Below are 13,262 nucleotides of genomic sequence, written 5' to 3'. Positions count from 1 at the left end.
AGACGCTGTGTTACAACTCTCAGAAGAAGAATGTGCGTCAATGCGTGCGCCAATGTGCAGCAACTGGGCTTCATCAAGTATCAAACAGATCACACATCACACCTACCATGATTTTGTTCAATGAGATGAAAACTTATTTGATGTTCAATCCAGTGTTCAGGTTGACTTCAGTGCTTATGTTTTAGTAGAAGTGAAGCTGTGGTGCTTTAGTTTAATACATGGACACAGCACTAAACTTTGTTGTTGGTTGTTAGTTGTTTTTTTAGATTTTGGGATCAACCGTCACTTTTTAGTAATGGGAGAATTATTTCTCTGCACTGTGCGAGTCGTCCCAGAGCCATTGTTCAGCCTGAAGCCAATACGTTTTTAGGTTGAAAAGTTTGCCCCCCTGAAAAAATGTAATGCCCCCCCTTAAATGTTTTTCTGCAGCCGGGTCTGTCAGTGTTATACTAGATCCACTCAGTATAAACTGTTGTCAACATTGAAGTCAAATCATCTCCAGAAATGATACTTTGTGATGAAGTCTTAATGTTAAAAGAGACAAATGTAATAATATCTTTAATGAATCAATTCATGTACATTTATATCAAACCTGCTATTCCCTGCATGATGGGATCAGAAACACTAGAATTCTACTTTCTCGGGACGTTTTAGATTTACAACGACGACATCATTAAAAGTGTGAACTGCAGTCACACTGCAAGTTTATGTCCATAATCCTTAGATATTCTCTCCAAATGAGAACAATTTAACAGAAGAGTTTAACATTACCTTGGCTGTAGTCATGCTCTGTAGACAGAAGCTTCACCTGCACAGGTGATCTCATTAGCTCGTCCTGTCTCTCCACCTGCACGCAAAGCAACTTGTACTCTCTGCTGCCCTCTAGTGTTGCTAAAACGATTTATTATGTCCAATAAACAAACCTACAGAAAGACTTAACAGTGTGGGTCTTTCTTTTTATTTCAAGGGTCCCCATTTTATCTCAAACATCAATATAGCTAATATTTAACACTAATTGGTAAATATCAAACATGTATGCTTCATTACAGTTGAAACAATTGTTCTCTGGTAACAAATATTTATCATTAAACATGTGTGTTCATGTATGATCCATGGCACTCATCATGATGGACAAATATGATGGAAAAACATTCTATTAGTGTCAGTACAGTACACGAGGTTGGAAATCAACCACGCATTTGCGCATGCGTTGTCCACCTACAAGGAGGTTTATAACGGTCAGACGCGGAAGAATCTACGAAACTATCACTGATAGATTCTCAAAAATCATCTGATATTAAATGATCTTTTCTCTCAAGGATAAGGATGTTGAAGGAGTGACGTCACAGTGTCCACTGTTGAAGGATAAGGATGTTGAGTGTCCAGCTGGAAGGAGCACAGGTACATGTTGTGGTTTATTAAAGTCTCTTTTCATTTTATTGACATCGGTAAATGTAACGCTAAGTTTAAGTGAAGGTATCAAGACCTGTCGCCCTTCCCAGCTATCTTCTAAATAATCCACGGAGGAAAAATTCAGAAAAAAAAGTCTTATATAGATCCAGAGCGGTCCGTAATAGGAACAAAAAAACAAAACAGGCACTCGGGGCGAAGGCAGGGCACTTCTGGAGATCGGGGTCCCAACAGCAACTAAAACAAAAAGACAAAAGGACTCACTTGAGTAAATAAAAGTGCTGACAACGTCAGGAGTATCCAAAGGATTATCCAGTTGTGATTCAAAGGCGAGGAGCGAGATCGAAAGGACAGCCAACCTGGTCTGGAAACGCAATACTCTGGCGAGTTCTTCCGGGTAGAGACGCTCCTTATCAATGGGAAGAACCCGCCACTCCATCATCCCCAGCCGCGCACCTGCCAGCGTCTGTCACTCAAAACACAGGACACATGAAAACGGAAAACCACCTTCAAAATAAAACAAAAGAACATAAGCATGACACTTGTATGTTGATTCTATCAAATGTATTCTGCCTATTTTAAATGTTGACCTTTTTTCTTATAAGAGTAACTGTCAGGAGTCTTGATGTAAAACGTCACTCAAATGTGTCATTTATTTATTTCTCTCACAGGATTCAGAGTCAATGTTCATTGCACAGAATTTCCATCTCCGTCCTGCACTGTCTGTGATGATGGAACTTACATGGACAAATTGAACCGAGAGAAACATGGTTTCAAGTGTCTCGTCTGTACTGAAGGTAAAGTTTGTTCTTCACTAGAATGATGAGTTGGTCAGTATGTAGATGTGATGTAGAATTTGTTATTGACTAACAGGACTGAGAGAGATCAGATCCTGTACCTTCACAGCAAACACCAAGTGTGAACCTCTGGAGGGTTTTTTCTGTGTGGACGGCTCAGTGGACACATGTGTGGCAGCACAGCAACACTCCACATGTGAACCAGGACAGTTCATCATCAGAGCAGGCGAGTTTCACATCCAACATGTGAAATGCAAGAGTGCAGAAACTATAAGACACACACAATGTTCTTCACAGGAACGTCCTCCACAGACACTGAGTGTGGAACCTGCAGTGAAGGAACATTTTCAAATGGAACGTTCACGTCATGTCAGGATCACAAACAGTGAGTGAAGCTTCACAAATGTTTGCTCCAGATGTTTTCTTCTAAACTGTCTCCACTTGTCTTTGTAGATGTTCAACATATCTACGAGAAGGAACTATTTCTTCTGACTCTGTATGTCGAGAAGGTTTGACACCAGGAGAAGTGGCTGGAATTATTGTTGCTGTGATCGTTCTACTGATCACATGTTCTGTAGTTTATTGGTATAAAAAAAGAAAAAGAGGTAAAAAACAAATGCATTCATAAAAATCACATTATTATATTGATTTGTGTTTATCTGGAGTCATTTCCTTGAATTATTTTTCTCCTTAACCAGATGGAAAAGAGTTCAAGAGAAGAAGGAAGGTATGTAAGAATGTTTTTTAGTCATTTATCAAAGTGATTTAATGTTTAAATGTAATGTTGATTAATTTTGCAAATGTCATCACTTGTACAATTAAAATGAATGTCAATTTTGGTTTAATATCTTCAGCACTGCAGTATTTGTGCATCAGAGAAACGATCATTATTTCTTATTAGGAGGTGGCAGTGGGAATGAATGAATGTATGGATTCAACGGAGCATCCGTGAGAATTTCAATTAGTTTGAGCTTTTTTTTTAATCTAAACTGACTTATTTTTTTCTTGTCTTAGATCAATTTATTCATCTGAGAATAAGTCCGATGAAGTGGAACATGTTCCACTGATGGTAGAACCCGGGGAAGACCCAGAACACACTGAAGAAGCATGTTCCTCCACTGGGCTGGAAACACAGGGGGGTCCTCCAGAAAGAGCTGGACGATGTAACTGGGGAGAAGAAAGTATGGACCTCTCTGCTGAAGCTGCTGCCCCCGTGACAAGAATCCAGATAAACAGACCAGAGATAGCAGACGTTGAATATGAACTAATTGGACACGAGGATATTAAAGTAGATTGTTCAGTCATTCAATAGAATGTTTGAGTTTTATACAACATGAAAAATGTGTTCATAAATGATGTGTTCAGTGAACATAACATATTTCTGGCTGTTTTCATTTGCCTGTGTGTGTAGCTTAGTCTGTGATATAGAAAACAGTTTCTGTCAAAGCTTTCATTAATCTCATAAATGGCTGATCAGTTAAACATCAGCCAGGTTTGAGGATGTACTTCACTCCACAGCCGTCAGTGTTGCTTGTTCTTTCACTGCCCTTTTTGTGAGGTCACCAAATTCAGACCAGCACAGATGGACAAAACCCAACAGCACATACAAAGCCACTTGAGAAAGGCAATCATCATGGAGGTGTGTACAGTATATGTTTAGTTAGTTCCTCGTATATTGCATCATAAAAGTCTAACCGTTTACATTTTTATGTTTGACAGACTATCCGATACACAGATGTGGGCTGCAGACCAGAACCTCACGTCCATTGTCATGTGCGTGTCAATGTGTGTCAATGCGCGCGTGTGTCAATGTGCGTCAATGCTTGCGCGCGTGTCAATGTGCGTCAATGCTTGCGTGCGTGTCAATGCGTGTGCGTGTGTCAATATGCTTGCGCGCGTGTCAATGTGCGTCAATGCTTGCGCGCGTGTCAATGTGCGTCAATGCGCGCGTGCGTGTCAATGTGCGTCAATGCGCCCGTGCGTGTCAATGCGTGTGCGTGCGTCAATATGCGCGCGAGTGTCAATGTGCGTCAATGCTTGCGCGCGTGTCAATGTGCGTCAATGCTTGCGCGTGTGTCAATGTGCGTCAATGCTTGCGCGTGTCAACACACAACACACGCACGCACACATTAAACAAATGCGCACACCCACATTAAACAAACGCGCACGCACACATAAAACACACGCATGCATACACAGACATGCACTGACAAACGCACACACACACGGTGACATGCAAACATAAAACACACGCACGCACGCACACATAAAACAAACGCGGATTTTATAGGTTTGTTTGTGACGTGTAGTTATGCGTTTGTGTGCATGTCATTGGTGTGTGTGCGCATGTGTCAGTGTGTGTCTGCGTGTGCGTGCGTGTGTGTGTTTTATGTGTGCATGTCACCGTGTGTGTGCGTGTGTCAGTGCATGTCTGTGTGTGCATGCGTGTGTTTTGTGTGCGTCCGCGTTTGTTTTATGTGTGCGTGCGTGCGTGTGTTTTATGTGTGCATGTCACATGAAACCAATGCGCGCACGCACACATAAAACAAATGCGCGCATGCACACATAAAACAAATGCGCGCATGCACACATAAAGCAAATGCGCGCATGCACACATAAAGCAAATGCGCGCATGCACACATAAAACAAATGCGCGCACGTCACATAAAACAAATGCGCGCACGCACACATAAAACAAATGCGCGCACGCACATATTAAAGAAATGCGCACGCGCACACAAAACAAATGCGCAAGAGCACACAAAACAAATGCGCGCGCACAGATAAAACAAATGCACACGCACACAACACACGCACGCACACATTAAACAAATGCGCACACCCACATAAAACAAACGCGCACGCACACATAAAACACACGCATGCATACACAGACATGCACTGACAAACGCACACACACACGGTGACATGCAAACATAAAACACACGCACGCACGCACACATAAAACAAACGCGGGTTTTATAGGTTTGTTTGTGATGTGTAGTTATGCGTTTGTGTGCATGTCATTGGTGTGTGTGCGCATGTGTCAGTGTGTGTCTGCGTGTGCGTGCGTGTGTGTGTTTTATGTGTGCATGTCACCGTGTGTGTGCGTGTGTCAGTGCATGTCTGTGTGTGCATGCGTGTGTTTTGTGTGCGTCCGCGTTTGTTTTATGTGTGCGTGCGTGCGTGTGTTTTATGTGTGCATGTCACATGAAACAAATGCGCGCACGCACACATAAAACAAATGCGCGCATGCACACATAAAACAAATGCGCGCATGCACACATAAAACAAATGCGCGCATGCACACATAAAACAAATGCGCGCATGCACACATAAAGCAAATGCGCGCATGCACACATAAAACAAATGCGCGCACGTCACATAAAACAAATGCGCGCACGCACACATAAAACAAATGCGCGCACGCACATATTAAAGAAATGCGCACGCGCACACAAAACAAATGCCCAAGAGCACACAAAACAAATGCGCGCGCACAGATAAAACAAATGCACACGCACACAACACACGCACGCACACATTAAACAAATGCGCACACCCACATAAAACAAACGCGCACGCACACATAAAACACACGCATGCATACACACACATGCACTGACAAACGCACACACACACGGTGACATGCAAACATAAAACACACGCACGCACGCACACATAAAACAAACGCGGATTTTATAGGTTTGTTTGTGATCTGTAGTTATGCGTTTGTGTGCATGTCATTGGTGTGTGTGCGCATGTGTCAGTGTGTGTCTGCGTGTGCGTGCGTGTGTGTGTTTTATGTGTGCATGTCACCGTGTGTGTGCGTGTGTCAGTGCATGTCTGTGTGTGCATGCGTGTGTGTTTTATGTGTGCATGTCACCGTGTGTGTGCGTGTGTCAGTGCATGTCTGTGTGTGCATGCGTGTGTTTTGTGTGCGTCCGCGTTTGTTTTATGTGTGCGTGCGTGCGTGTGTTTTATGTGTGCATGTCACATGAAACAAATGCGCGCACGCACACATAAAACAAATGCGCGCATGCACACATAAAACAAATGCGCGCATGCACACATAAAACAAATGCGCGCGCGCGCACACAAAACACACGGATGCACACACAGACATGCACTGACACACGCACACACACACGGTGACATGCACACATAAAACAAACGCGGACGCACACAAAACAATGTGCGTCAATGCTTGCGCGTGTCAACACACAACACACGCACGCACACATTAAACAAATGCGCACACCCACATTAAACAAACGCGCACGCACACATAAAACACACGCATGCATACACAGACATGCACTGACAAACGCACACACACGGTGACATGCAAACATAAAACACACGCACGCACGCACACATAATGCGTGTGTTTTGTGTGCGTCCGCGTTTGTTTTATGTGTGCGTGCGTGCGTGTGTTTTATGTGTGCATGTCACATGAAACAAATGCGCGCACGCACACATAAAACAAATGCGCGCATGCACACATAAAACAAATGCGCGCATGCACACATAAAGCAAATGCGCGCATGCACACATAAAACAAATGCGCGCACGTCACATGAAACAAATGCGCGCACGCACACATAAAACAAATGCGCGCACGCACATATTAAAGAAATGCGCACGCGCACACAAAACAAATGCGCAAGAGCACACAAAACAAATGCGCGCGCACAGATAAAACAAATGCACACGCACACAACACACGCACGCACACATTAAACAAATGCGCACACCCACATAAAACAAACGCGCACGCACACATAAAACACACGCATGCATACACAGACATGCACTGACAAACGCACACACACACGGTGACATGCAAACATAAAACACACGCACGCACGCACACATAAAACAAACGCGGGTTTTATAGGTTTGTTTGTGATGTGTAGTTATGCGTTTGTGTGCATGTCATTGGTGTGTGTGCGCATGTGTCAGTGTGTGTCTGCGTGTGCGTGCGTGTGTGTGTTTTATGTGTGCATGTCACCGTGTGTGTGCGTGTGTCAGTGCATGTCTGTGTGTGCATGCGTGTGTTTTGTGTGCGTCCGCGTTTGTTTTATGTGTGCGTGCGTGCGTGTGTTTTATGTGTGCATGTCACATGAAACAAATGCGCGCACGCACACATAAAACAAATGCGCGCATGCACACATAAAACAAATGCGCGCATGCACACATAAAACAAATGCGCGCATGCACACATAAAGCAAATGCGCGCATGCACACATAAAACAAATGTGCGCACGTCACATAAAACAAATGCGCGCACGCACACATAAAACAAATGCGCGCACGCACATATTAAAGAAATGCGCACGCGCACACAAAACAAATGCGCAAGAGCACACAAAACAAATGCGCGCGCACAGATAAAACAAATGCACACGCACACAACACACGCACGCACATATTAAACAAATGCGCACACCCACATAAAACAAACGCGCACGCACACATAAAACACACGCATGCATACACAGACATGCACTGACAAACGCACACACACACGGTGACATGCAAACATAAAACACACGCACGCACGCACACATAAAACAAACGCGGGTTTTATAGGTTTGTTTGTGATGTGTAGTTATGCGTTTGTGTGCATGTCATTGGTGTGTGTGCGCATGTGTCAGTGTGTGTCTGCGTGTGCGTGCGTGTGTGTGTTTTATGTGTGCATGTCACCGTGTGTGTGCGTGTGTCAGTGCATGTCTGTGTGTGCATGCGTGTGTTTTGTGTGCGTCCGCGTTTGTTTTATGTGTGCGTGCGTGCGTGTGTTTTATGTGTGCATGTCACATGAAACAAATGCGCGCACGCACACATAAAACAAATGCGCGCATGCACACATAAAACAAATGCGCGCATGCACACATAAAACAAATGCGCGCATGCACACATAAAGCAAATGCGCGCATGCACACATAAAACAAATGTGCGCACGTCACATAAAACAAATGCGCGCACGCACACATAAAACAAATGCGCGCACGCACATATTAAAGAAATGCGCACGCGCACACAAAACAAATGCGCAAGAGCACACAAAACAAATGCGCGCGCACAGATAAAACAAATGCACACGCACACAACACACGCACGCACACATTAAACAAATGCGCACACCCACATAAAACAAACGCGCACGCACACATAAAACACACGCATGCATACACAGACATGCACTGACAAACGCACACACACACGGTGACATGCAAACATAAAACACACGCACGCACGCACACATAAAACAAACGCGGGTTTTATAGGTTTGTTTGTGATGTGTAGTTATGCGTTTGTGTGCATGTCATTGGTGTGTGTGCGCATGTGTCAGTGTGTGTCTGCGTGTGCGTGCGTGTGTGTGTTTTATGTGTGCATGTCACCGTGTGTGTGCGTGTGTCAGTGCATGTCTGTGTGTGCATGCGTGTGTGTGTTTTATGTGTGCATGTCACCGTGTGTGTGCGTGTGTCAGTGCATGTCTGTGTGTGCATGCGTGTGTTTAATGTGTGCGTGTGCGTTTGTTTTGTGTGCGTCCGCGTTTGTTTTATGTGTGCGTGCGTGCGTGTGTTTTATGTGTGCATGTCACATGAAACAAATGCGCGCACGCACACATAAAACAAATGCGCGCATGCACACATAAAACAAATGCGCGCATGCACACATAAAACAAATGCGCGCGCGCGCACACAAAACACACGGATGCACACACAGACATGCACTGACACACGCACACACACACGGTGACATGCACACATAAAACAAACGCGGACGCACACAAAACAAACGCGCACGCACACATAAAACACACGCATGCATACATAGACATGCACTGACAAACGCACACACACACGGTGACATGCAAACATAAAACACACGCACGCACGAACACATAAAACAAACGCGGATTTTTTTAGAATAGAATAGAATAGAAAAGCTTTATTCATCCCCAGAGGGGAAACACACTTTCACAACAGCGCAGATTAAAAAAAAAATATATAGGTTTGTTTGTGATGTGTAGTTATGCGTTTGTGTGCATGTCACTGGTGTGTGTGCGCATGTGTCAGTGTGTGTCTGCGTGTGCGTGCGTGTGTGTGTTTTATGTGTGCATGTCACCGTGTGTGTATGCGTGTGTCAGTGCATGTCTGTGTGTGCATGCGTGTGTTTAATGTGTGCGTGCGCGTTTGTTTTGTGTGCGTCCGCGTTTGTTTTATGTGTGCGTGCGTGCGTGTGTTTATGTGTGCATGTCACCGTGTGTGTGGGCGTGTGTCAGTGCATGTCTGTGTGTGCATGCGTGTGTTTTAGGTGTGCGTGCGCGTTTCTTTGATGTGTGCGTCCGCGTTTGTTTTATGTGTGCGTGCGTGCGTGTGTTTTATGTGTGCATGTCACCGTGTGTGTGTGCGTTTGTCAGTGCATGTCCGTGTACGCATGCGTGTGTTTTATGTGTGCGTGCGCGTTTGTTTTATGTGGGTGTGCGCATTTGTTTAATGTGTGCGTTCGTGCACAGTAAATTTCCAAGTGTCAAAAAGGAAGTGTTAATGTATTTTAACTATTTCATAGACTGGTTTAACTCTTCCAGATGTAACACAACAACAACAGGTGTAAAACGTGGCTCCTCCCCCTGCAGTGCTGTTGTCAATATCCAGAGTTAAAACCCAGGTGTTATTTATTCAGTGTAAAAAGTGAATGAACACTGTCAAGGGTCAATTTAACAATATTCAGTGTTAATATCTTAATATGCTCCGCCCATTTCAAATGATCCAGAAGTTTCTAGAGTAATTGGACCTCATGGACCACCGCCATGTTTCCATTGGTAAAGACTGTGGTAAGTCTCTCCATCTGCTGACTTATATTTAAATGAATTAAACGATTTATACAATTGTATTCACCGTGACTGTACTACCATTCGCTTTTTAGACTTCTAATGTAGATGAATTGCTATGTGGTTCACCAACATTAAGTTACATTCTATTACTTGTAATGCGGTACAGTTAACCTGCGCAGTGAACACCACGTGTAGACACTTGTAACCAATACCACTATGGATTATTGTGTATATTCGGTTTATGGTGCTCGCTCAAAACAACAGATGTATATGCTGTCTGTACATGCGCGCGCCAGTAAGTACGGTAGTTCATTCCCGCGCCACTCCCCCTCTGTCAGGCTTTAGTTTTTAGTAATGTAACCCAGCCGTTTATTTGTCGTTTTATGTTTCAATTATTTTCACTGGAAGTATATAATTAAACCCAGTTGTTATTTTCGTGTTTTATGTTTTATTACTTTTCAATGCATGTATCGCATCAAGACACTGTCGCTTTAAGACGGCCATTGTTTTTTACCTGCGTTCCACGGATGAGACGCGTGGTGTTCAGATGCTTCAGCGGCTCAGAGACTGAGACACGTGTAAGTAAGTAAGTAAGTAAGTAATATTTATTTATATAGCGCTTTTCGAGACCAGGGTCACAAAGCGCTTTAACAATCAAAAACAATACTCAAAACAGTACATACTTCAAAGATCAAGACAACACCGAGAACAACAAGTTCGAGAAATTCAAGGAAAAGCCTGAACAAATAGAAACGTCTTAAGATGTTTCTTAAAGGAGTCAGTAGACTCCATCAAGCGCAAAGAGAGAGGAAGATTGTTCCAAAGCTTAGGAGCAACAGCCTGAAAAGATTTCTCTCCTCTGGTCCTGAGCCGTGTGCGTGGAACCATCAGTAGATTCTGATCCACAGACCTCAGAGACCGAGCTGGGGTGTAAGGCTGGATCAGATCAGTGATGTAAGGAGGAGCCTGACCATGAATAGCTCTGAAAGTAAGAACCAGAATTTTAAAGTTGATCCTGAAAGAAACTGGAAGCCAGTGAAGAGTTTTAAGGATCGGAGAAATGTGAGTTCTCCTACTTGAGCGGGTCAGAATTCTCGCTGCAGAGTTCTGAATCAACTGCAGACGAGACAGCTCCTTCTTGTTAAGACATGAAAACAAACCGTTACAATAGTCCAGACGAGAAGAAACAAACGCATGGATTACAAGCTCCAGATCATGTTGTGACAACATTTTCCTAAGTTTAGAGATTTTTCTCAGTTGAAGGAAACAGTTTCTGGTCAGTTTTCTGCAGTGTTGAACAAGAGACATGTCTTTATCAAATACAACACCCAGGTTTCTCAGGCTCAGTTTGACAGACTGACCTAAGTCACCCAAGTACTGACTCAACCATGGAATCTTATCATCAGGAGCAATCACCAGAGTTTCAGTTTTGTCCACATTAAGCTGTAAAGTGTGCCAACGCTCCTGCAATTTTACTGAATACACTCGCTTATCACTCCTAGGTGAGCCTAAACAATACGTTTATATTATTGTTTATATTGCTGTGTGTAAATGAATGTTGTGTCGAAGCAGCTATTTAAGTTTTTGTGTGAAACTTGAAGCATTGTTTTATAACTTTATTCAAGTGTATATTTTCGATAGTATTTTATATTGTACTGTTTCACTTTGTTTTGAAAGTAAGTTGCACTTTATATTTTGTTATCGCGTGGTGTTCAGATGCTTCAGCGGCTCAGAGTTCACCGCATCTGTTATTTAACACGCCGATTAAACGTTCGTGCTGTTGTATGGTTAACAAGCGTTGAATGTGTTGAAGGTGCCGTAGCTAAGAATCTTGAATATTAATAAAATAAATCGCCTACCATGACCCACCAATATAGCAAACTTTTTATTGGAATATAAATATATTTTCGTCCTTCAAAATAACAAACAAAATACGTGTGTGAGTTACATTATAATTAAAAAAGCTAAGTTTTAGCGAACTAGCTCTCGTGTTAACGCACCACAGAAAGTTACATTACACGCAATGAAACATTATTTCTGAGTCTTAAAGCAATAATGATATCTTACCTCAATAGACGAGTGACGCGCACCTGATTCCGTCAAGTTATGCACAAACGTGAGGATAAAATGCGATCGATCTTTGTCAACAAGTGTGACGTCATCATCCGGAAGTTGCGTATGCGGCAATTTGAAAACTTTTTAGCTGACGCTAAATTTAAACTAAACTTAACTCGGTCTTTATACAAGCACGCATCTACTATTGTATTCATGGCGCTTTTAAACAAACAAGCACAATATCTCATTGTATTCCTGTGGTGTGACGTCACCGCTGCAGGATCAGTTGATTAGCATGTGTGACGTCACCCCTGCAGACTCGTGATTAATGTTGACAAACGTCACGTAGACGCTCATAATCGCAGCTAAATAAAAAGAAAACATATGTCCATAAACGCAATCTCAATGAAAGCTTCTATTTTCATAGAAAAGCGCACCGGATTATAAAGAGGATCAAGCGAAATAGCACAGACTTTATTTTACTCATTCATAAAACAATGTCAACATTATGGAGTTGAAACACCTAAAAATATACAATATAGTCACTTTTACAGGACCTTTTAAGCATGTTTTAATCCGCGAGAGCTTCTTGACTTCCGCGATGCGTAAACAATCCAAGCTCCAAAAAATTAAAATTAAGCATTTTTACCGATTTATATTCACTCTGTACCTCCTTAAAGTGGTTTGAGGTCGTTAAGCACAATCAGGATTAGAATCACACTGTTGACATTAAACATTTCAAATGAGCTTCATAGTTGTAGAATTACGGTAGCCAAATGAAACAGCGACACGTCACGTTACCAAGGCAACGAAGAGATGGGCGACGCGTCAAATGTAACCCGGGTCGTTTGAATCCGACGTCGGGGGGTGCTCTGTATAATACTGGGTGACCCGTGCGTGTCAATGCGTGCGCGCGTGTCAATGTGCGTCAATACGTGTGTGTCAATGTGCGTCAATGTGCGTCAATACGTGTGTGTGTCAATGTGCGTCAATGCGTGCGGGTGTGTCAATGCGTATAGACGTGTGTTTATATGTGTGTACATATATGTGTGTATGTGTATAGACGTGTGTGTGTATATATGTGTGTGTATGTGTATAGACGTGTGTGTGTATATATATGTGTGTATGTGTATAGACGTGTGTGTGTATATATGTGT

At 43.0% G+C, this 13,262-nt stretch overlaps 1 long non-coding RNA gene across 1 annotated transcript; it reads right to left on the bottom strand.

Moving 5' to 3' along the window:
• Positions 1-1,165: 1,165 nt before the first annotated feature.
• Positions 1,166-12,179, bottom strand: LOC148058785 (uncharacterized). Its single transcript, XR_015709486.1, has 3 exons — positions 12,118-12,179; positions 1,770-1,876; positions 1,166-1,647 (listed from the first exon to the last, which is right to left on the bottom strand). It is a non-coding gene; the product is annotated as an uncharacterized LOC148058785 (long non-coding RNA).
• Between the last annotated feature and the right edge of the window lie 1,083 nt (positions 12,180-13,262).

Source organism: Callionymus lyra, chromosome 19, assembly GCF_982586985.1.
Source record: "Callionymus lyra chromosome 19, fCalLyr1.hap1.1, whole genome shotgun sequence".
In the NCBI taxonomy this organism is placed as follows: domain Eukaryota; kingdom Metazoa; phylum Chordata; class Actinopteri; order Syngnathiformes; family Callionymidae; genus Callionymus; species Callionymus lyra.
Note: the sequence above shows the minus strand (reverse complement) of the source record. Positions and strands in the feature narration are given on the sequence as shown.